The sequence below is a fragment of the Lissotriton vulgaris genome, chromosome 3_1, assembly GCF_964263255.1.
Source record: "Lissotriton vulgaris chromosome 3_1, aLisVul1.2, whole genome shotgun sequence".
NCBI classification, from domain to species: domain Eukaryota; kingdom Metazoa; phylum Chordata; class Amphibia; order Caudata; family Salamandridae; genus Lissotriton; species Lissotriton vulgaris.
The window spans coordinates 1,016,131,668-1,016,157,195 of record NC_141689.1 but is presented as its reverse complement, the minus strand read 5'-3'; positions in this window follow the sequence as shown (position 1 = coordinate 1,016,157,195).

The window sequence follows — 25,528 nt, the reverse complement described above, 5'->3', positions numbered from 1 at the left end:
GAATTCCCTAACATTACCTCATATTTGTCTACCTAGTGGTGTTCTTGGCAATACTAAAACTGTAAAGTTGTTACTGGCGGTGTTATATGGCTATGAATTAACCCTTTTGTAGACGGTGACTCTGCAGTGAAGAAAGGTAATCAGTCTAATTTTCCTATGCGCATCATTGAATATTTCACATCCCTTTGTGCCTTTTATATCTGCTTTTCAGTTAAATTATATGCAGAGAACAGAGACGTACTGTTGATATATATCGCTAGGGCACATAGTCAAAGCGCAAGGAATGTAGCGTCCAGCTTAATGACATAATAGAAACATAACTGTGATTGTCTGTGTTGTAAAATGGACAGATCCTACTTCAGTATATCTATATCAGAAGATACAATGTTGCCCAGTGAATAAATCCTGGATGTTAAAGTGGTCATACCATTACCAACCACTGCTAAGGACTTTTCAAGGTTAATTCTGTCAATTTCACACAATCTCTCCTCAGCTTCTTGTTAAGAGAGTTTCCAAATGTTATTGTAAGTGGCATATAAGAAGCGTTTGGTACGATGTGACTTACGGGGACCTAGCAGAAAAAAACACTTAGATACATGTCGTCTGGCAGTAGGGACAAGTGTTGTTTCACCTGAGACAGAGTCTAGGTTTTTAGTCAATCTAGGCATAACTTCCCAACACTATGATGTCACCACCTCTGGATGATCTCATTGTCCATAGCTTAAGTCAGGCCGTTTGATACTAAACCCTTCAGTGGTACACCTGAATCTAGACTGTCCTATTGGTGTGGACTGGCCAAACAAACCATCCCTTCCAATTGGGGGTCTGTTGAATTATATGAAGTGCCCTGCATAATGTTATCTAGTGTACCCTCACCCATTTCTGTGTAATATTGCCAACCCTCAAAGTGTGAACGTGAGTGTATTCAAATCCTTACTCTTGGCCAACGCAAGACAGGAAGTCTGTTGCACTGTGTTATTCAAGAAGATGATTTGTTGTGGTATGGGGTATGTTCTAAATAGTGCCTCCGTTCCCTGAACTGGCCAGTCCGTAGTACCCCAGACAGATTTTATATCTATAGTGTCCTTCCATTAATCGAAACCCTGTTCATATAGTTGGGCAATAAAGGATGCAGAGTCTATCTGTTTCGTGTTAGTGAACATACCTTTATTTGCAGATGTGGGTGCAAGCTTATAATATTTTGAGCGTGGAACTGATGTAATAAACCCAGAAAAATAGGCAAACTTGTGTGCAAACATTTGTGAACTACCTTTCGGTGGTGTCGGGCAATGTTCCTATTGGTTAATTGTGAAAACATTACGTAGTGCACCGGTTTTATGCAGAAAGTGATGACCCTAATGTTGATAACACTAGATTGTGTCAAAATCAATATTGCCATCAAACATTTAATTCCTTGTAAATGATGCAGACAGTTCTAAATCAGACAACAAATTATTTACAGTCTCAAAATCCCAATAGTCAGAGTATGTACTGGAGGTGATGATATACTTTAGAGAAATTTTGAATATATGTTGTATTTTCAAAAGTTCAGTGGGACCAAATACATCATATGAAACCACATCCCAAACTATTCCATCAGGAACTGGTACTGCTGTAATGTCCATATAGGACAGGTCTCTTTGTTCACAATGCGATGACATATGAGGTTTCAGTACCAAGTTCACATGTGATGCTGCAGAGTATTTTGGAAAATATTGTCAATTCGAATAAGAAAAAGACAGTCACTAAGCCTATCCAAAACAGTAGGAAAAATACTCCAGGTATTATCCAGAGCTGTAGCCATGGTGACACTAGGTATGTCTTTTTCAGAAAAATGTAGAAATCATGAAGTTGTTTTTTGTGGGAAACTGAAGCTGGCGGTGACTCAGGTTCACTTAGATCCAAAGAAAATGTGCTGAAATCGATGAAGTAGCCAGATGCAGTTCAATCTATCCATGGTAGCTCAGCAGGTTTTTTTGAACTGGCAGATGTCTCCTGTACAGGCATATTGATGTAGATGTCTGTTGTAGGTCAAATTGATATCTGTGTTTCAGTTGAGTTTTGATTTTCAATTTCAATAGGAATGAGTTCCATTTTGTTGTTGGTAACTCGATTACTATGTATAGAAGACTCTTCAAATGTTATAAGTATTTCTGTCTGAACTTCCTGTACGGTAGCAAGAGGAGAGCTATCCAGGGGCTCATATGACCTGCTATTCAGAATCTGCTACATAATGTGGTTTGATCAGATCTATTGAGACAAATCTCTTTTCTTTCTTGCCAGCAAGAGGCGGAAGAAGTACTGTTCTTGTTCCTTCGACAGCCAGGTCAGGTAGTGGCTTTATGTAGGATGGCCCAAAATCCTTTTTGTCCACAATCTTTTCTCTGACCAGATCCCAGACTTTTGGGATCCAGACAGTTCTTGCTGCAACTGATTTGACTTTCCCAGTGTCAGAGCATTTTACTTGCACGTTGCTTTGTAGTGCCCAGAATTCATTAAGATCCTGTAATACCGCCACACATTTATTTATGTCAAAAGATTTTTTATCCGCCACTGTGCTTTTATAATGGAGATCAGGTACCCACATTTTCGTCCTAAGTAGTACTTCGTAAGGGTTGGCACCTCCTAGGGAACTTCTTGGCATATTATTGAGTGCCAGTCTATGCACAAAACCCTAATATTCAAAAGGGAAGGGAAGTAAAGGTTACGGGGCAGTCAGGGTAAGCTCGTCTCCAAATAACATGTATCACACAACAAGAAGCTACCTTGGTGAGATTTCTGATTCTTAAAGAAGGTAGAGGCACACTTTCCAACCACCTATGTGCTGTTGGGCATCACAAAAAAATTTGAGGACAGTCCTTACATGATTTTGAGATGCCCTACAGCACATAGGTGATTGGCATGGTGTGCATCTACCTTCTTTAAGAAGCAGACATCTCGCCAGGGTACCTTCTTGCTGTGTGATACATGTTATTGGGGATCACTGACATAATATCGAATACACAAATATAGAATTACCAAAATATCGAAGAAAAAATATAGAATGCAAAAATATCGAATTCCTATCTACAAGCAGGTAAGTACAAAAATATCATATCAAAAATATCGTTTTAAAAAATAGTTAGTCAAAAAATCGATTTTTTTTAAATGTCTTAAAATGAGATAGTTTAAAATTAATGAAATAATAAATATAACTAACTAAAACATACTTAAAAACACTTAAATACCCTTAAACTTGTTAAATAATTAAATTACGTTAAAAAAAACATAAAATTTTATTTTTAATACATATATATATATTAACATAATATTAATAGAAAATATACAATATTGTTATCGTAGGATAACGGGAGGGAAACATTTACTATTACCACTCCAGTCAGTGCAACAGTAGGGAAAACGATAGATAGCGTAGGGGTAAAAATTACTATTCCCACACAAGTGTGTGCAACAGAAGGGAAAGCGTTGGATACCGTAGGGGTAAAAATTACTTTTCCCACTCTAGTGAGGGCAACAGTAGGGAAAGCGTTGGATAGGGGGAGGGTAACAATTACTATTCCCACTCCAGAGAGTGCGACAGTAGGGAAAGCGTTGGATAGCGTAGGGGTAAAAATTACTATTCTCATTCCAGAGAGTGCAACAGTAGGGAAAGCATTGGATAGCGTAGGGGTAAAAATTACTAATCCCACTCCAGAGAGTGCAACAGTAGGGAAAGCGTTGGATAGCGGGAGGGTAAAACTTACTATTCCCACTTCAGTGAGGGCAACAGTAGGGAAAGCATTGGATAGCGGAAGGGTAAAAATTACTATTCCCACTCCAGTGAGTGCAACAGTAGGGAAAGCGTTGGATAGCTGGAGGGTAAACATTCCTATTCCCACTCCAGAGAGTGCAACAGTAAGGAAAGCGTTGGATAGCGAGAGGGTAAAAATTACTATTCCGACTCCAGAGAGTGCAACTGTAGGGAAAAGCGTTGGATAGCGTAGGGGTAAAAATTACTATTCCCACTCCAGAGAGTGCAACATTAGGAAAAGCGTTGGAGCGTAAGGGTAAAAATGACTATTCCCACTCCAGAGAGGGCAACAGTAGGAAAAGTGTTGGATAGCGTAGGGGTAAAAATTACTATTCCCACTCTAGTGAATTTAACAGTAGGGAAAGTAATGATTTAATATATTAATAAAAATAAATTAAATATCAATACCAATAAAACATTAATTAAAATGAATTGCCAATTTAATATTATGTAATAATTAATCAATTATAAATACAAATACATATTAGTTATTAAAATTAATTACCTATTCATAATTAATTAACAACTAATAAATTTTCAATAACAAAAACTAATTAATAATAAAAATGAATACCAATTAATTATTAATTAACAGTAAATTAATTATCAATATACAAAAAGTATTTTTAATATGTAATTAATAACAATTAAATTACTTCCCACCCTTTTCCCCTACAAACGCACAATCCGCTACAGAAAATAAATTGATACAATTATCATAATTATCAATTAATAAATCGATACAAATGAATTACCAATTAATAAAAATTCATTACCAATTAACAATTAATTAACAATAAATACAAAAATCAATACCAATAAATAAATACAAATTATTTACTTAATTACAATTAAATTACTTCCCATCCTATTCCCCTATAAACCCACAACCAGCTACAAAAAAGAAATTAATAAAATTAACATAATTATCAATTAATCAATTAATAAAAATTAATTACCAATTAAAAAATTAATTAACGATCAATTCAAAATGAATACCAATAAATAAATACAAATATTTAATTATTTACAATTAAATTACTTCCCACCCTATTACCCTATAAACCCACAACCCGCTACAGAACTAAAACGCAAAATTAAATTTAAAAAATTTGTAATTTCTAAAAATTAATATTTAATTTAATGCAATTAAATTACTTCCCACCCTATTCCCCTATAAACCCACAACCCGCTACAGAATTAAATTACGCAAAAATTAAATAACATAAAATTCTTACTTAAATTAGATTACAAAAATAATATACACTTTTCACTTATATACTAACATACAAAACAATTTTAAAAAATCGATATTATTAAAAATTCAATATATGTTATTACCTATATTATTTACTTCGATATTTTGACTTTCTATATTTAAAAAAATCAATATTATATTACTTACCTTCAATTCGATATTTTTCACCACTATATTCTGTCCATTCGATATTTTGTCCATTCTATATTTTGACTTCCATATTTTAGTAATTCTATATTTTGAATTCAATATTTTGTCTTGTTACCGTTATTGTGTACCCTCTGCACCCCATATAGGTGATTGACCCAACAACCGCCGAGTCTAATACCCTTGCTAATAAAGATTGCTATAAGTCCCAGTTTTCCTCTCCATTACTGAATTTCCCTAAGGATGGTACGGAGAGGAGAACCACAGTGCTATACCCAAACTTCCCATGGCTTCCTTGTTAGCCCTAGAGCTAAACGTGGGGCCACGGTCAGAATGTAATGTGCCAACTGTGTATGTCCCTATAAAGTCTTGCAAATCTTTTATAACAGTTAGAGCGTCAGCCAAGCACTGAGGCCAAACCCACAGGAATCGAGAGTATGAATTCACTGCCAACAAGATGTACTTGTAAGCCCCATGTAAGGGGCCGCAGTGGTCCAAATAGACACATGCGAGAGGTCTGTCTGATATTAGTAATGGTGTTTGTGCTGGACGTGCTACGGTAGAACCTTTCATCTGCTGGCAGATGTCACACTTAAGGACTAATGCTTTTGTTAGTTTTGTTAATCCTGGCCACCAATAGTGTTGCTTCTGTAGAGAAACTGTTGCTGTAACCTCTGTGTATGCAGAACACAGACCTGCATGTGAATCTAGAATTAAACCTAATCTGCGATTCATGTTCGGTGTAAGCATGGGCGAATTTTGCGAATCTGGCGTTCGCGAATTTTGCGAATTTGCGAATTCACAATCCGCGAATTCTCGCGAATTTGCGGATTTTTTTATTTTGTGTTCGCAAGGGTTTCTGCCAGTTCGCGAGGGTTTGGTACTAGTTCGCAATTGCGAACTTACTTGTCGGCTCGCAACGGTCGTGACTATGTTGTTTCTACGTCTCGTACATCATCACAGCCTCCCAGCACCCTCTGTTTCACCATTGCCACCCTCTCTTTCACCCATGCCACCCTCTGTTACATCAATGCCACCCTCTGGTTCATCATCACTGTAGATTATGGGGGGGGAAGCAAGCACACCTGCCCTGCTTCAACTGACATGAATTAATTTGGGGTTAGTTTATTAATGTGTCACTGTTTTAAAATTCCAGGTCTGACACGTGCTTCCTTATCAGTAATTTGCTTTCTGTTGCAGTGCAATTTGTTTTTCCAGGACCTTTGTGGCCTACTTCTAGCTATTCTATGAGCCTGCTGTGAGGGTCAGAGCAGGGTCATACAATTGTTGCAACTAGCAACTGAACTCTGGAGGGGCCCCAGTCAGGAAGCACTACAGGGAATGGTCACTAATGATGAGTTTGAACTCTTGCACCTGCCGAGTGCTTTCAGTTTTGCAAAACTCGTTTTTTGTGCAATTTCGTGGGATTCGCGGGGCGCGCACACGCACGAGATCGGATTCGGAAGCCGCGAATTCGTGCGAATATGCGATTTCTTTTGTTGCAGCGTGTTAGTTCGCAAGGTTTTGTGCGTTTTCGCGAGCCGCTTGTAGCGCAAGGCGCGAAGTTCCCCTCGCGGTCGTTCAAGGGCGCGCCCATCTTGTTTGCATGACGTATTTCCATTTCCGGGCGCGAAGTGTAATCTCGCAAAGTGTGCGGCTCGCCAGTACAATTTCGCGAGTGTTCGCGAGGAACATCTTGCACGAACTTACCCGCGCGGTCATGAACGGGCGCGGCCATCTTGTTTCTCATTCATTGCTATGGTTCTGGGCATGCTTCTTGTATCCTCTCTAAATCTCTGCCTTCCTTTGCTTGTTTGAAGTTTTTTTTATCTATTTTACTTATTATCTGTCCCTCTATTTTTCTAGCCCTATATTTTTGTGTTTACTGCTACTTTTTGTTAATTTTAAACTACTTTTTTAAACTATTTTCTTTTCTTCTCTTCCCTATTCTATTTTCTTTATTCCTTTCCGCCCAGACCATGGTGAAGGGAGCCGGGAAGCATCCAGAGAAGGGGAAGGGTCCCGCACCCCGTGCCCGGCTCCCGTGTGGGCATTTGAGGGGGGAGACAGTCGCACCCCGGGAAAGTTTCAGCCCGGAGGAGGTGGGCGCACTAGTGTTCTATGTACAGCGCCACCTCCCCAGGACCATAATGGCAGGCGGCAAGATTGGAGGCGGGTACGGGATGCAGGATCGCCGGAAGCGGTGGGATAAGGTGTGCCGGGCCATGTACCACCACTCTCGGGTCCGGCGCACCTACAACCAGGCCACCCACCGCTCGACGGATGTCCTGACCCGTGAACGAGATCTGCTCGACCTGCTTGGCCTCGAGATCCCCGGGCTTGGTGAGTAGTAGTAGTAGCTATTTCTTTACTACTCTGTTTTCTCCTGCTGTGTTATTATATTGCAATTTTTTTTTTTTTTACCAAGAGCAATAATGCTGCTCATTACATTGTAGGTATATTTTATTTCAAAATCTTCTGTGCATTTCAGGTGCACTGCTCTCCTTCTCAGTAGTGTTGCTACTATGCTTATTTGTTTTCGATTTTGTGTTCATTTCATTGGCCTGTGAAATTATGTATGAGTGTAGTTTAAAGAACTGCGTAATGCTACACACTAAGGTTCAGATGTTTAATTACCGGCGCATCCCTGCAAAGTAGCAGGAATGCGCCAGTAATTGTGCGCCACGCCACTATCACCCATGGTGCGCAGTATTTACAAAGCGGCGCCCCATGGGCCCAAAACGTCACCAAAGCGTTACGCATCTGTGCCGTAAGGGCGGCGCATTGCTGGAGTTGCGTCGCAATGATGGCGCAGCTCCATCAATGCTCTGGGGTGCCCTATATCCCCAATGCTGCATCAAGCGGTACGTCTGCTTCAAGCAGGCGCAGGGTTTGAGTCACGCATCTTTGTCATTAAAGTGAGTGATTGAAATCTTGTAGATTTCCCTCAGCCACTTTTAGGATGCGTTCCTGCGCAGGAACACCCTCCCTTGCACCGGAACGCCCCCTGATGGCGCAGGGCTTTACAACGTGATGCATCTCCCATATATATATTTTAATGACTGGTTAATGTAGTAGGAAACTTTAGTGTTGTCGCTGATCTGCAATCGCGATGGACTTTGGCTGTCACTTCGCGTGCTGCGGACTGCTGCCTGCCAATCCTAGGCAAACCTTTTTAGTACTTTGTGTAGTGAGTTACATAAGAAGATTCCAATTTGACGGTCCACAAATCAAGCAATACTAATAACGTAGTAGACCACATGAGATTGGTCAATAATATATCCCGTTGAATAGTTGTCTATTTGCTATTTCGCCAAAATATTTTGTTAGTTCTTTTGAAATGTTTGATTTGGTTGACAAATATCATCCATGTTTTCTGTTTTTCTTTCTTTCATGTTGTACATCAGCTTCCCCCAGGGGCAAGAGGAGGACACAGGAGGAGGAGGAGGAGGGTACTGTTGAGGATGCAGGCCAGGATCGGGCAGGCGAGGGCTCCTTTGCTGGCCCCAGTAAGTTTTAATTTTATTATAGAGTACTTATTTTTTCCCAGCGTCCCTCATTCGATTTTTTCTAAATCGTCTTTGATATTCTTGTAGACTGGATCTAAATTCTTATCCTGCCTGGACTATGACCCCGTGTGGTATTACTAGATTATTCTTATTAGTCTGTCTGTGTAGCTAACTAAGATTGCACATTTGGCAATTCCATTGGACTCACATTCTAGTCAGCAATAGCTCTATGCACAGAGTGCAGTCCTCTGGGATTATCCATAATGTCTTTTCAAGTCTTCTAAATGTTTATGCTTTGACAGTTGCCAACAATAAAAAGGTGAATGACCACCAAGAAAGAATAAGATACTACTTTACTTTTGGTTTGGATAGGAGGACAATCCATTCTACTACTGTTGCGGGGACAAATCTGCACAAACAGAACTATGGACACTAAATAATGCATTGCTTAGCTTATCAATTATAATAGGTGCTGTTAGACTTTCCACATACCTCAGTGATAACAGACTTTGTAGTTGAACTCCCAATCTCCTTACTGACTAGATAGTGTGGCAGAGTCATTTAGCTCCCAAAGTCATCGATGATTATGATTATTCCCCAATGATGTCAGAGGCACGGACTCATGCTTGCAAAAATTGCAAAACCTTTAGCTCATCCACTCTAGTCTGGAGGACCAAAAACCACAGAGTCTATTTAAGTTTAAAAGCTTTATTAAAAGTAAACACATTTATTAAAATCAAGTTTGTCATAAAAGTAAACGTGTAACTGAAAATGGAAAAGTGCTTAGTGCTGACGATTAATTGGACACATTTCTTGTGGTCGAGCCGAGCTCTCACCTGGTTTGAACTTGATCCTGCTCGTGTTCTTAGAAGTCAAGCTTCTGTCTGTTAGGAGAAAAAGTGGTGCATGTTAAAAATAAAAAGCAAGCATTCATCAGTTGTGCCAAAAAGTGCAGCAAGACAACAGCCTTCCCTGGAAAAAGGGACATTTTTACTTTAGAGTAGACAGTCACAAATTATTACATTGTATACTGTTTTTTTCACATTTCTTTCTTCCTCCTAGACCAAATATTATATAGTAGTGAGTGGTGTATTCTAACATTATTAAATGTACTTTGTAGGTGGAACATCTGGAGGCGGGGCCAGCGCGGAGGTGGTGGTAGCATTGGACGAGGACAACTCTGGGGAGGAGGCTGTGGAAGTGCCGGACAATTCTGTGGGGGATGACACGGTGGTGGCGGGCAGAGGTAAGCTATATATTCCTTACTTATTGAGATTGAAGACTGCAGAGTGTGCTTTTTGCACTGGTGTATTATAAATAAACCAGGTAGTAGCCTCCTCTAAATGTACTTCGACTTAGCTGTGAAGTTTTTGGCGAGAAGAATCCCAATCAGATCTGAGATGAACTTGATGGATGGGATGAACAAAAAGCGAAAGAAGGGTGTAAGTAAGTGTGGAAGGACGAGAAATGTAATGATGACTGGCAAAGAAGAATGATATGTTTTTGCTTGGTCCCCAAGGTGGCTGGGAAGGAAAGAATATGGTATGGTGCATGGCTGGGTGAATGATGAAGCAAGGATGGGTGGAAGGAGAACAGCCTGGGTGGGTGAAACAGAAACTGTATGTGTGCATATACTTTGAATGGATGGATGCCTGGATCATTCATGGTACTATCTGACTCTTAGGTAGCATATGTGTATGTAGAGAGAGTAGAAGGTCACTGGATGAACTAAGTGTTACTTTGAAGAGCATGTAACACCGCACCCGCACGTCCATTCCAGTGTAGGAAAGGCAAGGAAAAGAAGTTGTAATTTTGTCCAAATAATACCATGAATAGTAGCAGTAGTGTGTATTGCAACTGCAAGCACAGCATATATCCGGTTATTAAGGTGGACACTCCCTACCTCTCTTAATAGCTTTAGTTTAGTAATAGTACGTCATTCATGTGTGGGTGTATCACTGTTCACTCAATAATAAGCAAAGCACCTAAAGTCATCCCATATGTCATCAAATACATCCCATGTGAAGTGATAGATAATCAGATTATTTAGCTTCTTCACTTTCCTTTTCTAATACTCATTTGCACTGTAGGGTAAAAGCTAAATTAATTAAGCAGTAGCCCTTTTAACAGAGTATTCTCAGTGCCACCCGTAATAGAAAAGTAAGAGCTTCACCACCTGCATGTACTGGGCCGGTACAGTAACGCAAGTCTGTCTCACTCTCCATGGTGTGCGTCTGTTTTTCTCGGGTGCAAGTTCACTGCGCTGGCATTATGCCGGCTTGCATAAGATAACGTACCAATTTTCCTAAACAAGAGAGAAGAAGAAGAAAAAGACCGGTGTTCTGTCATAGTCGACTGTAATGGAAGTCCATTGTGCTCATAGAATTTGTTCCTTAAACTCCCACTAATGTTAGAGCAAGGATGAAGAAGTCAGAGGTTACATAGATACTGTCCTCAATAGTTATGTACTGTGCTTTCAATTTGCTACTTTTACTGTGACAACATTCTGCTCAATCATTTTGTGTTAATCTTAAGGAGCATTGGTTACAGACTATGTCTTTCTTTCTTCATGTAGTTGCTCCTTCCAAATCCAAGAGACCATCAAGGAGGAAGGAGCTGGCTCGAATGGCCCGGCAACGGAGGCTGGATGCCACTGTCGCTGAATATTGGCGGCTGGTGGCCCTGGAGGAGGAGGAGACGCAGTCTGGTACTACAACAACGTCCACTGGGACAGCTGCATCCTCCTCCGTGCGGGCTGCCAGCCAGCGCAGTGCTCCAGCGGTGCGGAGCCGGGCTACCAAAGCCAAACGCCACCGCCGAGCAGCAAAGACAGCAGCTGCCCCCCACAGGATTTGCAAGGCACGCCGGCGCCGCTTATCCCTCCGACTGTCCTACCTTGGTGGAGGGCCTCCGCTTCGAACATGCCACCCTCCGCAAGGAGCATGATGCCCTGGCTGCTAAAGTCAACAGCACCCTGCCATAGTGTCCCTTGTCCCTTTTTTAGAGACTTTTGGGGGGTGGGAATTCGGAGTTGGGTTTTTTGGGGACTTTTGAAGGACAATCGTTGGGGTTAGGGAGGGTCTTGCGGGAGATTATTTTGTTAGGGCTATAAAAATGTACTTTTTGAAACTTTATCTGACCATACCTGTTTTTTACTGCTTTTGAGTCTGGTGGGTGGGGGTTTAATAGTAAGTTTGTTTTCCTGAATAGTCCTAGGACTTTAGTAGTACTACCGTCAATCTCTCGTCTCTCCTAATACTCCATTATACTACCTCCAACCAAACGCTTATCTTACCTGTAATTTCTGTTTGAAAGTAGGGCTAGGCCCAGGGCTGGCTCCACGGGAAATGGCGATTAAGGTTGCAATCCAGGGCGGCTGAAATTTCCTCCTCATTGTGGTGGTACTAGTGGTGTGACACAGTGGCTGTTGAATGGCTATGGAAACAAAGAAAATGAAACCTGGTTTGTCCTTACTGTAGCATTACAACGGTACGATAGAGATTATAGCAGGTGACAGTACACTAGACTACAACAGTGCCACAATGTAGCCTAACAAATGGTAAAGTATTTATAGTATAACTTGTACTTGTGTAGGATTTCTTTGACATTGGCTAATACTACAAGAAATAGTACTGAAGCTGAGTAAGTCTAGAATATATCCTCGGATTCCTTCACCAGCCTGTTGCTATGACCTTATCCTCCCCAGCAAGTGTGTGGAATTATTGATGTCATTTAGTCACACATCAAGCAAAACCACACAACCCGGGGAAAGAGGGTTAGGGTTTGTAAAATGGATAGGAATGGGGGTTTCTTTTTGGGTAGGTTTTGTTGAGAGAAAAAAAAAAGCACAGCATGGACAAACAATAATTGAACATAAAGAAATTTTTGGGTACAAAGCTAACCATAAATCTTTCACGTGACATAAAGGAAGTGCATGCACTACTGAATGCATTGTTACAGAAAAGTAAGTAGTACTTTCGACAACCGTGAATGACAGAATGCGACAGTACAGGGCTACATTAAATTAGGTTTAAAAAATAGCCGAAGTAAAACCTATAGAATGGCTGTAGGGATCAATTTAGACAGTAAAACAAGTTATCCCTTGGCAGACTATTCTTACATGGGACAAACCTAAATGTTTGTCTCAAACTACCCAATAGGCCCACTAGATCCCTATAGGGACCTTACTTGTCTTAAATATTTAAGCAACAAAAATGTAATTCATTTATTTTATTATAAAAAAGTTCATACAAATACACTCTAATGTTAAAAACAAATCATTGTACACATATGTTAAAATATCCTAAACACATTCATTGAGTACAGTTTTTCCTACACAAAAACATATAAAACTAAATTATTAAAAAACAATTAATACATATTATATCAAGGTGAAAAATACAAAAAAGGAGAGACATACATAGACATAAAATTGTCAATAACTATTGCACGTTTTTTGAGATTTTTAACATAAATACCATCCTGGACATGTTACAATTCTTTGTCTACAGGTTAGGTTTTTTAATCTCCTGATCGTGTAGGGAGGGATCAATTTAGAAGCAGAGAGAGATCCAAGAAATGCAGTCACACACACTCATTGACTAAAAGAATGGATACTATATCTGTATTGTTGTAGTTGTCCTGTTGAATTTGGTAAGTAAGTTGCATGCAGCAAACAATTCCTCTTATTAGCGGCACTCCTCCGTTCCAGCTGACGCTTCGTCCATCAATGTTGGTGACCAGAAGACACCCTGTCCACTGCCTGCCTGGCGGATGCTGAATTGCGGCTCGCTAATGTGAAGCCTGACTCCATCATTTTTTCCCCATTGCAGACTGAAACCCGGCCTGTAATTATTGAACGAAAAAACAGCACTGATAAATAAATATAAGGTATGTACGCTGTGTAGTGCAAAAAGTCGCACTTTGATTTTCCTAATAGACAGTACAACATTTTTGAAAGTGCGTACTCTGTCTGAGTCACCTTTTCAAGGATAAATAAGTATGGGCAAATTAATTTAGCGGATCTTTCCCCTCAAGCTAGGTGTACTGTAAACTGTGTTTTAGAACAAAATTAGACCTTCCCAGCAGTGCTTCCACCCAGACCCGTACTAAAGCCAGTTGCAAAAATGTAGAAGACTCCCAATCAGATCTCAAAAAACGAGGCCTAGCAGAAAACTGGTGACAAAACCTACTTTGAAAGTAAAAGTAGGCCCAAGTACCCCCTTAACCACCGTGGATTGTATTCAAACCACTTGCAAGCAAGCAAAAGTATCCATAGCCAGCATCGCTCCAAGACTCGAAACCCCCCCCACCCAAACACATGAAATAGAAATACTGCTAACCCTAACGAGCCATAAGTTAAGAATAGTGGCAGAGGCTTTCTTTAACTATGCCAAATCCCCCCTTTCCCACCATGGATTTTCTTCAAATGACTTGCAACCAAAATTACACATTCTCACGAGTGCTCTAAGACCCCAGAACTCAGTTGCAAAACTCTAGAACACCCAAAAACACATGCAATCCTGCTGCTAGGGCTAACCCGAAAGAACCCTAAGTTAGACCTTCCCAGGAATGCCCCAAGACCCCCCAACCCACCCGCCAAAAAGCACAACACCCCCAAATAGCCCAAAAGCAAAATCTCATACTTACAATATTTCTGGGCCTTCGGTCCAAACGCGCTGTGTAGCTAGGCCATAACTCCGGTTTACCACCACGGATTTCCTGAAAAGCAAATGCAATCAAGATTAGAGTGTCCCAGCAGTGCTCCCAGACCCGAAATTCACCCACAAACAGCCGGAACCCCCCAAAGAGCTCCTCAAAGGCAAGCAAGTCAGCAAAAACACAAACAAATTTCCGCCTCCGATTTGGTCCAAACCACTTTTATCCGATATTGGAGCTTCCCAGCAATGGCCCCAGAGCCGTCAACTCCCCCGCAAAGAAGTAGAACACCCCCACAAGTGCTGAGTCTTTCTTCATTGGGCGTAATCCAGCCCTCTGCTTTGATGGAAATAGGAGTCTGGAGGAGGAGGATAGAGGAGCATGTTCTTCTGAACTTGTGAACCTGAGGAATGCAGACTGCGGCACCTTCAAATCAATAAGCAAACAAAGTGAAGACTGTTCTGCTGATGGGCTTGTTTTTGTGATTAGGTGATTAAAGTTTGAATTATATTAACTGTGCACAACAAAGAAAGACAGACACACAGGAATGAAAGTGAATAAGGACGAAAAAGAAAGTTATTGATTCATTGTCTCATTTTCAGGGCTCAGTGTTAAGGTCCAGGAATAAGAATAAGGCTTAGTCATCATACTCTGCGAATTCAGGGAGGGTGAGCTCAGTGTCACCTGACAGAGTAGAAATTCCCTCATCTACGTTGCTGTCCACCTCGTCTTCATCCGGCGCGCTTTCTCGTACTCTGTAATCTGGTGGTATGAGGTGCTGATTCATCTTGATCATTGTTAACCTCTCCACATTTTTGGGTGAGAGGCGGCCCCGTTTGGGAGTTACAATGGCACCAGCAGCACTGAAAACACGTTCAGAAGACACGCTTGCGAGTGGGCAAGACAAGTAGTTTAAAGCCAGGTTGAAGAGCTGTGGCCACAATTCTTTTTTCCCATGCCAATACGCCAATGGGTCAGCATTAACATAGACCTCTGTTGAGTCATTCAGATAGTCCTTCACCATCGACTCAAGGTCCTCCTCCAAGGTTCCTCCACTTTGCTTAGCTGTTGCTGTGACCTTTTGAGAACCAAACCCAAGCCGAGCTAGCTAATCCTCTTCAGCCTCCAATGTTTCTGTTGTGTCTGGTGCAGATGCCTTTTCCTTCAATTTTCTGCCGTTCTCTTTCAAACCTCTTGGCTGACAAGGCTAGCCAACGTTTGTACTTTGTAACATGTTCATCATCAAAAGGAAAGAATGCTCGGCCTGCCAGCGCCTTTTTGTAACGTGGATCCAGAATAGTAGCACAAATGTAATGCTGGTTTGAGTGGATCATTTTAAGATGTTCATCACCTTGTAGGCGCTCTAATAATTTCTCCGCCAAAACAAAAGGGTCAAAAGGGTCATCTTTTTGAAACACAGAACACACCTCCTTCAGTTGGTGCTCCAGCATGTACAACAATGGGATAGCTTTCCCAAATTACAGTCCTCCTTGCTGACTGCACGCGTGAAGACCTCAAAAGGACGAAGCATGCGTGTCAGGCTTTTAACTATGTCCCATTGCGCCGCACCCATCCTCAGGTCCTTCTGAGCTGTACCCTGTTTTAAGAAATAGTGATCGAGTACCATATACTGCTCATACAGACACTCAAGCATGTAGAAGGTTGAGTTCCAACGTGTTGCCACCTCCTGGATGAGTGCTTTCACTGGCATTCGACGTTCATATAGCAGGCTCCTCAGATGCTTCCGAGCCTTAAAAGAATGGCTGAAATGGTTGCACATTTTTCGGCAGGTCTCCACTACCTCGTACGCTGGACTGTCTTTATCACTCAAGAATTTTTTGACAACCAGGTTTATACAGTGCGCCAAACACGGCACTCTGAAATACTGACCCAGCTCCATGGCCTTAACTACATTGGTGCCATTATCCGTGGAAACATAACCAATCTGGCGTTTTTTTGGGGACAGCCAGTCAAGGACCTTTGTGTTAAACTCATCCAAAATGTTTTGTGCTGTGTGACGTTTCTCCAAACCAAACATGGCTAGTGTTGCATGTTTCCGAGCAGTTTTAAAAACTTGGTCCGGGTCAACACCTGCGTTTAGCTTTGCTTTAACCCCTGAAAAAGAGACCCAGTGTGCAGTGATGCACATGTAATCAGCGCCTGCGCCACTGGTCCACATGTCTGTTGTCAGATGTATAGTGTGAACAGCACTCTTCTGCAAAGCTGCCCCAATCACCGCCAGCACATCTTCATGTAGTGCTGGAACCGCAACTCTGGCAAAATAGAACCGGCTAGGAACCTTCCATTTAGGGCAGAGCGCTGCCACTAATTCTAGAAAACCAACCCCTTCTACAAAAGAAAAAGGGAGAAGGTCCAGAGCTAGCATTTTAGCCAGCTTAGTGTTATACAGACGCGTCAGTGGGTGGTTGCGTTCATATTGCGCTTCCGTAAACAACATCTTTTTAATGTTGCCCTGGACCAAGCATTTATGGCATGATGATGATATCTTCGACCCAGTTACGCTCGCTGATGAACTTTTTCGCATTGGTGTTTCACTCTCTCCCACACTCTTAGTGTGGCTCACATGGGGTGTGCTGCTGACAGGGGTACTGGGTGTAAGAGAAGTGTTTGACACGTCTTCTTCCTCCTCGTCATCATCAGTTCAAACATCAACGTTTTCTTGACTTGCACTTCGGGCTCCTTTAGGTGCGCAAACCATTGGACAGCGTGCTGTCTCTCAAGATGACCTCACTGGCCTCCGGCACCATATTTGGTACCAAACTTAACACGACTAACTGCAACCTTACAAATGCTACAAATGGTGAAGTTTTCCCTTTTTGGGCAAACACTAAAGAAGTCCCAAGCTGGGGACTTGAATTGTCTGTGGGGGCCGGAGGAGGCGGCGATACTGGTGGCGGTGGTCTTGCTGCTAATGCCAGTTGAAGTGGAGGATGTGGATTGCCAAATTTTAGTACGTTGTGCACTTTCACCACCACTAATTGAGGTCGAGGTGAATGGAGGTCCCTTCTTGCGAGGAAGAAATATGGAAGCGGTAGGTGTTGGTGTACTAGTTAACTCCAATGATTGTTGTGTTTCCATTGCCTCCTCGTCGACATCATCATCACGCTCAGCAGCTTCTCGGGCTAGGGTCAAAATGTCTCTTTGCTGCATGCCCGCTGGGGCTGTAGTGACCTTTATGATGACTGGCTCGTCGTCGTGAGAGGCTTCATCAGCAGCAGTATCCGTCACTTCTTGTTGAGCCTCATCACACTCCATAGCTATGATTTTTTCGACGACCTTCCTTTTACGCTTAGGTACCTTTGTCAGATCATGGTGCGCCTCACTCTCAGACGGCCGTGATGGTTCCCAATCTTCATCCAGATCATCAGAAGGAGGTGGGCTTGAAGACGATGTAGACACCCCCCTTGATCTTTTCCTTGCTAGGGATGTGGAAGACAATGAATGATCATCAGGAGGAGTGGCTTCCTCAAATGATACCTCGGTTTGATTGTCGATTTCCTGGTGTGCCCCTACTTCGGGAGGAACAACTATTGTGGGCACTTGTGACCCTCCATGCACCTCTGCTTGCGCATCTCCTTGCGCTGCCTCTCCTTCCACATGTACTTGGGCTTGTACTTGCACATGTGGTTGTTGTTGCGGCTGTGGTTGTTCAACACTTGTCAGATGAGTTACAACAACCTGTGTTGATTCAGGGACATTGCTGCTACTTTCTTGCGATGAGCCAACATCACTGGTCGATGGTGATTGAAGAAGTACACTGACTGCCTCTGCAGCACTCAAGGGCTTGGACTTAAGTTGGCGTGGTGGTGGTGGTGGCGGCACTGAGCCCAATGGAGCAGGGGTGCTGCTCCCAGCTTGGTCCCCAGCAGATCCCGCTGCTGCCGCAGGCGTCCTTTTTTCTTTACTCCCAAAAAACGTGGCGGGCGGCACACCAGCCTCCTTGGTAACTTGCTTCTTCTGCTCCTTACTGGCAACTTTCTTGCTAGAGGAGCTACGGGGAACTCTTTTTGGGGCCATCTTCTTCAGAGCAGGTCAGAACAGCAGGCCGCAGTTGCACGAGTTGCAGAGTTGTCTGTGGCCAGACGTGACGTCGCGTGACGTTATGCTGCACACACACACCGCTGCAGGACTTCTTCCTGGCACTGGTGGTTCTCTTGAGTCTTGTGCACCTAAAAGCAATGGAAGACAGAGGAACATCAGTTCAGTTATACACCCCCAAAAAAATCGAAAAAACACAGAAAAATCAGCACAATCCCATGCCCTCCATGAAGTTTAAATTCAAGACACCCCACAGAAAGACTAGGCACATGCAACACTCACTACCCCTGGGCATAAAGGTTGAAAAGTAGGCAAAATGGTTGCAGGCCTAACAACACTGACTGCATTCAAAATGGCCACTTGCCTCCCAGCACATGGCCTGCCTGTACCAGCACTCAAAATGGCCCCCACCCACATGGCCTGTCCCCATGAACACCCCAGAAAATCAAAAACCACAGAAAAATCAGCACAATCACAAACCATCCAGGCCCTGCATGATGTTTAAATTCAAGACACCCCACAGAAAGACTAGGCCCATGCAACACTCACTACCACTGGTGAAAAGGCCACAACAACAGGCCAAAAAAACGAAAACCACAGAAAAATCAGCACAATCACAAACCATCCAGGCCCTCCATGATGTTTAAATTCAAGACACCCAACAGAAAGACTAGGCACATGCAACACTCACTACCCCTGCGCATAAAAGTTGAAAAGTAGGCAAAAGGGTTCATGCCTAACAACACTGACTGCATTCATAATGGCCACTTGCCCCCCAGCACATGGTCTGCCTGTACCAGCACTCAAAATGTCCCCCACCCACATGGCCTGTCCCCATGAACACCCCAAAAAATCAAAAAACACAGAAAAATCAGCACAATCCCAAGCCATCCAGGCCCTCCATGATGTTTAAATTCAAGACACCCCACAGAAAGACTAGGTACATGCAACACTCACTACCCCTGGGCATAAAGGTTGAAAAGTAGGCAAAATGGTTGCAGGCCTAACAACACGGACTGCATTCAAAATGGCCACTTGCCTCCCAGCACATGGCCTGCCTGTACCAGCACTCAAAATGGCCCCCACCCACATGGCCTGTCCCCATGAACACCCCAAAAAATCGAAAAACACAGAAAAATCAGCACAATCCCAAGCCATCCAGCCCCTCCATGATGTTTAAATTCAAGACAACCCACAGAAAGACTAGGCCCATGCACCACTCACTACCCCTGGTGAAAAGGCCAGAACAGGGCAAAAAGTCGAAAATCACAGAAAAATCGACACAATCCGAAGCCATCCAGCCCCTCCATGATGTTTAAATTCAAGACAACCCACAGAAAGACTAGGCCCATGCACCACTCACTACCCCTGGGCATAATGGATGAAAGCTAGGCAAAATGGGTGCAGGCCTGAGAACACTCCCTGCATTCAAAATGGCCCCCTCCCTCCTAGCACATGACCAGGGCCTGTAGCAGCACTCAAAATGGCCCCCACCCACATGGCCTGTCCCCATGAACACCCCAAAAATTCGAAAAACACAGAAAAATCAGCACAATCCCAAGCCATCCAGCCCCTCCATGATGTTTAAATTCAAGAAAACCCACAGAAAGACTAGGCCCATGCAACACTCACTACCCCTGGTGAAAAGGCCACAACAGGGCAAAAAAACGAAAATCACAGAAAAATCAGCACAATCCCAAGCCATCCAGCCCCTCCATGATGTTTAAATTCAAAACACCCTACAGAAAGACTCAGTGCACCCACCACTGAGTACCCCTGGGCAAAAGGCCCCAAAACAGCCCAAAAATCGAAAATTCCAAAATTGTAGTTGCAGCAACTGTAATGCCCCAAACAAACTTACTTGTGAAATTTCTAATCCAAAAGTGATCCAAAGAAAGTCAAAAAGGCCTCAAATCCAAATGTCCAGCAGCATCCACAAAAAGTAATCCTTCCAGCTCCAGATCCAAATGAAAAGTGACCAGGAGATGGACAAAGCACTGGGAGGAGCATGCTGGACAGGAACAGGAAGTTGAAGACTGTGGGGAACTTCCTTCCTCCCACCTCCCCCTCCCGCTCCCCAAAATGGACTCCTCGCAAAAAAAATGCAGGCAAATGTCAACCTGAGGAGTTATTCAGATAAAAATCATAATTTCCAGAAGGTTTATGCTGCTTGCTGGTGGATTTCTTGTGCAGAATTGCAAATTTTGTATTTTCGCGAGTGCAAGATTGTTGCTGCTCGCCGCATCTACAAGCTCGCAATTGCGAAGTACCGCGATACGTGATCACGGCGTACTCGCGCTGACAAACTCTCGCTGTGCAACTTGGCAGGCCGCGATTACGTAATCACGCTCGCCAAATTCCCGCGGGATCCCGCAGCAAGATCCAAAATGGCGCAGCACTCGCAAAATATCAAGAAAAACAACTAGGCAAACGCTGAATGACGGTAAGTAAACGCCGTGCGCCGCAAGATTGTATCACCAAGAAAAAAAAATCCGCTGCGTGCGAATTTGCGGATTTTCGGTAAATTCGCGAGCGTTCGCGGATTGCGAATTTAACCGAAAATCCGCAAAATCCGCGAGCGTAACGGATTTTCCGCCCATGCTTAGTTCGGTGTTACCCTATCCCCCACTCTTGGAATTTGAGCATATGGATTGTTCTTTGCATCTAACTTGTAGGAGTACTTGAGTGAAAAACCTTTCGATAAGGCTGTGTTGTTTTTGCGTGAAGCAATGACAGTCACCATTGTGCTCCTACTGCCCCCTTTGCGGCTTCATCAGTCAATTAATTCCCTTCAACATGACCGCCATCACGTTGACTCAGCGTGTGTATCATGTGAGCTGTTGGCACGTCTTTTTTAAACTCTGCCACTTGCTCCTAAAGCATTTTGTGCTTTATTGTCCACCCTTTTGAGTCTTTAAACCCATTCTGAACCCAGTAGTGAAGATATTAATTGTAAGACTGGACACAGTAAAACAAATCGCACGCTATAAATGTGTGGAATTCTCGATCAGTTTGTATTAGTTCCAGTGAAAGGGCTTTTAATTCTGCCTGCTGTGCCGTGCAGTCTCCCAGAGACTTTGTCTTTGTACTGCTAGGATGGAACTTGCCGTCCTGCATACGTCCTTTTACAATTGCCCAAGCTGCGCTGTATTGCTGTTAAGTTCCTATGGCAGGCTGAGTAGAACTGTCAGTGTAAATAATGTATTAATACTGAGCTAGAGGCATTATTTCATTCAGAAGAGGATATTCTTGTTTGTATTGCTACAGCAGCTTGTACTGCAGTCATAATTTTTTCTTTAGAAAAAAGTGCATTTCAGTGTTTGTGTACAAGTGTGATTTGTATGCTATGGGTACCATTTCACCTTCATTGAAGGTTAGGTAAGTGTACCCCGATTGACGCACAATTACAGGGATCACCAGATTTGTGGTATTTACTAGCCCTGGGTGGGTAACTCTGCTCCACCAGCAGAGTTTGCGGAGATTTGCCTACTCCGCGCCCCGTGGCGAACGCGGAGTAGGTAAAAACTCCACCTCCATGACGTAGCAGATTTAGCCGCTCCCTTTCCCCTCCCAAATGCTTTAAAAAGATATAAAGAAGGGACTCACCTGTGTTTCTGCTGCCTCCCCTGCCTGTCCACTCTCCTTCCTGCTCCTCCTCTCGTGTCCTCATCGTTCTTCATTAAAAACACACCTCGTTGTACATTTTGCGTGTGCACATGCGCAAGACTTACAACATAGTGTTATTTTATGAATAAGGACGTTGAGGACGCAAGAGGAGTAGGAAGGAGAGCGGCCAGGCAGGGGAGGCGGCAGAAACACAGATAAGTGCCTTCTTTATTTCTTTTTAAAGCATTTGGGAGTGGGGAGGATGCAGGGAGGGAGCAGAGCGGAGCTCCACTGAGTTTCTTTCAAACTCCATGGAGCTACGCATAGAAGCACTATGCCAGCTTCGCCCAGGCCTAGTATTTACACATGTGTGTAGATGTTTAGAAACTATCATCTCAGCTTGTAAGGAATGAAGTATATCTGTGTGTTCCTGTGTCCAATGTCTAATTGAAAAATTAGGTCTGATTAAGTTGTAGAAAGGTTTTACTTCTCCTTCGTAATCCAAAATGTATGTTCTGCCAAAATTTAGGAATCCCCAATATGGATTGTAAATGTTTCAGAGTTTTAGGAGGTTGGAGAAGCTCACACTTTTCTAAAAAGTTAGATGCTAGGCTTTTTCTTTCACTTGAAAGCTCATATCCCAAAAATAGGACATTGAGATGGGCTATTTTTGATTTTTTAAAGTTGAATTTGTAGCACTCAGAGGTGAACCTCACCCTGGTCAAATGACCCATTAAATCATTAACCATCAGATAAATATCATCTACATAGGACAATGCCTCTTCATCCAAATTTTGAAGTAACTCTGAGAACAACCCGCGGCTATTCTTATACCCTTGGGGCAGACTACAGAATTGATGCTGAGAACTGAGCACTGAGAATGCTATCAAATACCTGCTTTCAGGTGCTATATTTTGGCAGAAAAATCCATTTGAGATATCTAGTTTTGCTTTGTTTTTTTTACGCACAATGTTATTCATTAATGTGGCACTGTGTGCATGCTGTACTGCAAATGTCTGTGTGCATGTGTTCAGATGTTTGTAGTCTAAAACTAGTCGGTATGAATTATAGGGTTTCATTACAGGAAATAAAGGATTATTCATTGAAGAGGTGCAAGTTTCTATTACACCATGGTATTCAAGTTGATCTAAGATATCCCTGACTTGCTTCTTCACTTCTTGTTTAATAGGTTACTATCTCTGTGGAGTTGGGATATTTTTTACAGTGATTGAATTGTGAGATGATTCAGTATCCCACCCTACATTGTTGTTATATAGTGCTGGAGCAAGTGCTACCACCCACTCCTGCGCATATGAGTGTTTTAAGCATACTGGAACAAGGTTGGGCACTCCATAACAATCTCATGCCGCCAATCTTTTTCAGCCAAAAGAATGTCATAGCCAAAAATCAGGTTCTCCCAAAAGAGACCTTTATTTTTTCTAGGTTTGTCCTTCTCCATTTGGAGTGTTAATTTCATGGAACGAATGTGGGATACTTACCCTTACATCAGGTGTTTCCACTGTGATGTGTTCATTCAACTCTGATGTCACCAGAAAGTGCATCAGGTTCTGGTGAGCTATTGTTACTTCTGCTGCGCTGTCTAGCATCTTCAGATCCCATTCCCTATTCAGAAGTTGAGTCCTCAGTATCTTTGGCATGTTTTAATTTAAGACCTGCTTCCTTCTTCTTCTTAAATTGAGGTTTTGATTTTGGTTTATCTTCTTTTTTGATATTATAGCCTGAAGTACAATGTGTGTCTCTGGACTTTGTCCATTCTTCTTGTCTGTGTTCTGACCGTCCTTCCCTCTGTGACTTTTTTGTTGAACTCCGAAAGGAACGAGAGGAACGTGTATTAGTATCCTGATACCTGTCAGGTTTTTTAATGTTATCATGATTCCTAAGTTTGTACCTCCTTTTGGGGGTCACCGGTTGAGGAGACGCACCCCTTGATTGTGACCTATTCTCTCTATTCTTTTGTTTTTTACTATCCCTTTTCTTTGTGGAAGAATCAGGTGCTTGCTTGCTCTTATCCTTTTCAGGTCCACCCATGAGTTGAGGTTTTATTGCTCTAGCTCCCAAACTATCTCTACCTAATTCAGCATAAGTATCTTCTATTATTTTACGTAATTCACGCTCCTGTTGTATAGGAGTGAAATCCCTCAGGCATTGGTGTATCACCAATGCTGCTGCCTCCCCATTTATGTTTGCCAATATAATAGTTGATACCTGGGCAAACTTTCCTAACAATTTAATCTCCAAGTTCAGAGCAGGTTCTTCTCCATACTCATTCTGTATTTGTCTTAATACATTTAGTATTACAGCTATTGAAGGTATACCATGAGTGCTGCTATAAATGGCAGCAAAACCTGTACCCAAAGGTACAATCCTCTATCTGGAGAGCTATCCCCATTGGTAGGCAGATTGTTAGAATTCTTTCTTGAGGGCTTGTGTGTGGGAACACTGCCTTTAGCTGTGTTATTATCTGAATAATCCAGAATGTCATTTGTTCATATCTAGTGGGCATTTTATCCATAACTAAGTGTTGTGTTTTTGAAGTATTTTAGTTATGGACCCCTGAATTTGTCCTGCTGGTGTAGTCCTTCTTTGCTGAAGTGGGTGTGTTCTCATCACAAACTGTGTCAGGTTTCTGAAAAGTGTTAATATTTCGTTGTGTAGTGGACATAAGTCTACTACTGGTATCGTGTCAATGTCTGGATGCGGTGTATAAGCCACTAGGACCGGCCAATTCACTTTAGAGGGTACCAGTCCTTATGTTAAACAAATGTTTTTGGTACCTGCTGTTATATGAAAACTTCATATAATAGCAGGTACCAAAGTCGGGGTAAAAGCTACATGATAAATGTTAGCACGAACACAAGGGTTTCAATTTTAGGTTTAAAGTATTTTATTAAGGCATATAAAAGGAAAAACACGGGGAGGGGATCAGGAAGGCAGGTAAACATACAGTACAAGAAGCAAAATGTTGCAGCGAGTCAGAAGAAAAAGAGGGAGGCAGGATGCCCCAGAGGGTAACAAGGCAAAGACATAAGGCGATAAGGCATTGCGAACGACCCCCCTGTAGGCCCCCACTCCCTAGGCAAGGCCAAACCAGAATAGGACTCCGCGACACAGTAAAAGAGAAGCATACCGTTCCACCAGCCCCTCGACCCCAGAAAAGAAGGAGAAAGAAAAGCAAAGAAGGAGAGGAAAGAAAACAATACCCCAACATCCCCGTCCGAAAGTCAGCATTAGAAGCATATAACTCCACTTCCCACCCCCGACCCTCGGCCCCCAATCCGCACATTCACTCCGCCGCTGGCGCCGGCGGCATCAGCCTAAGGAGGTGCAAGTACCGTGGACACGTAAGCTCGCGAAATTCCGTGGACAGCAGTGCCAAAAAGGGATGCCAGAGCTCCTCAAACTGGTCAACATTCCCAGCCACTGTTAGCGACATCTTCTCCATGCCCAGTACCTGCCAGAGCCTATGCAACCAACCAGTGA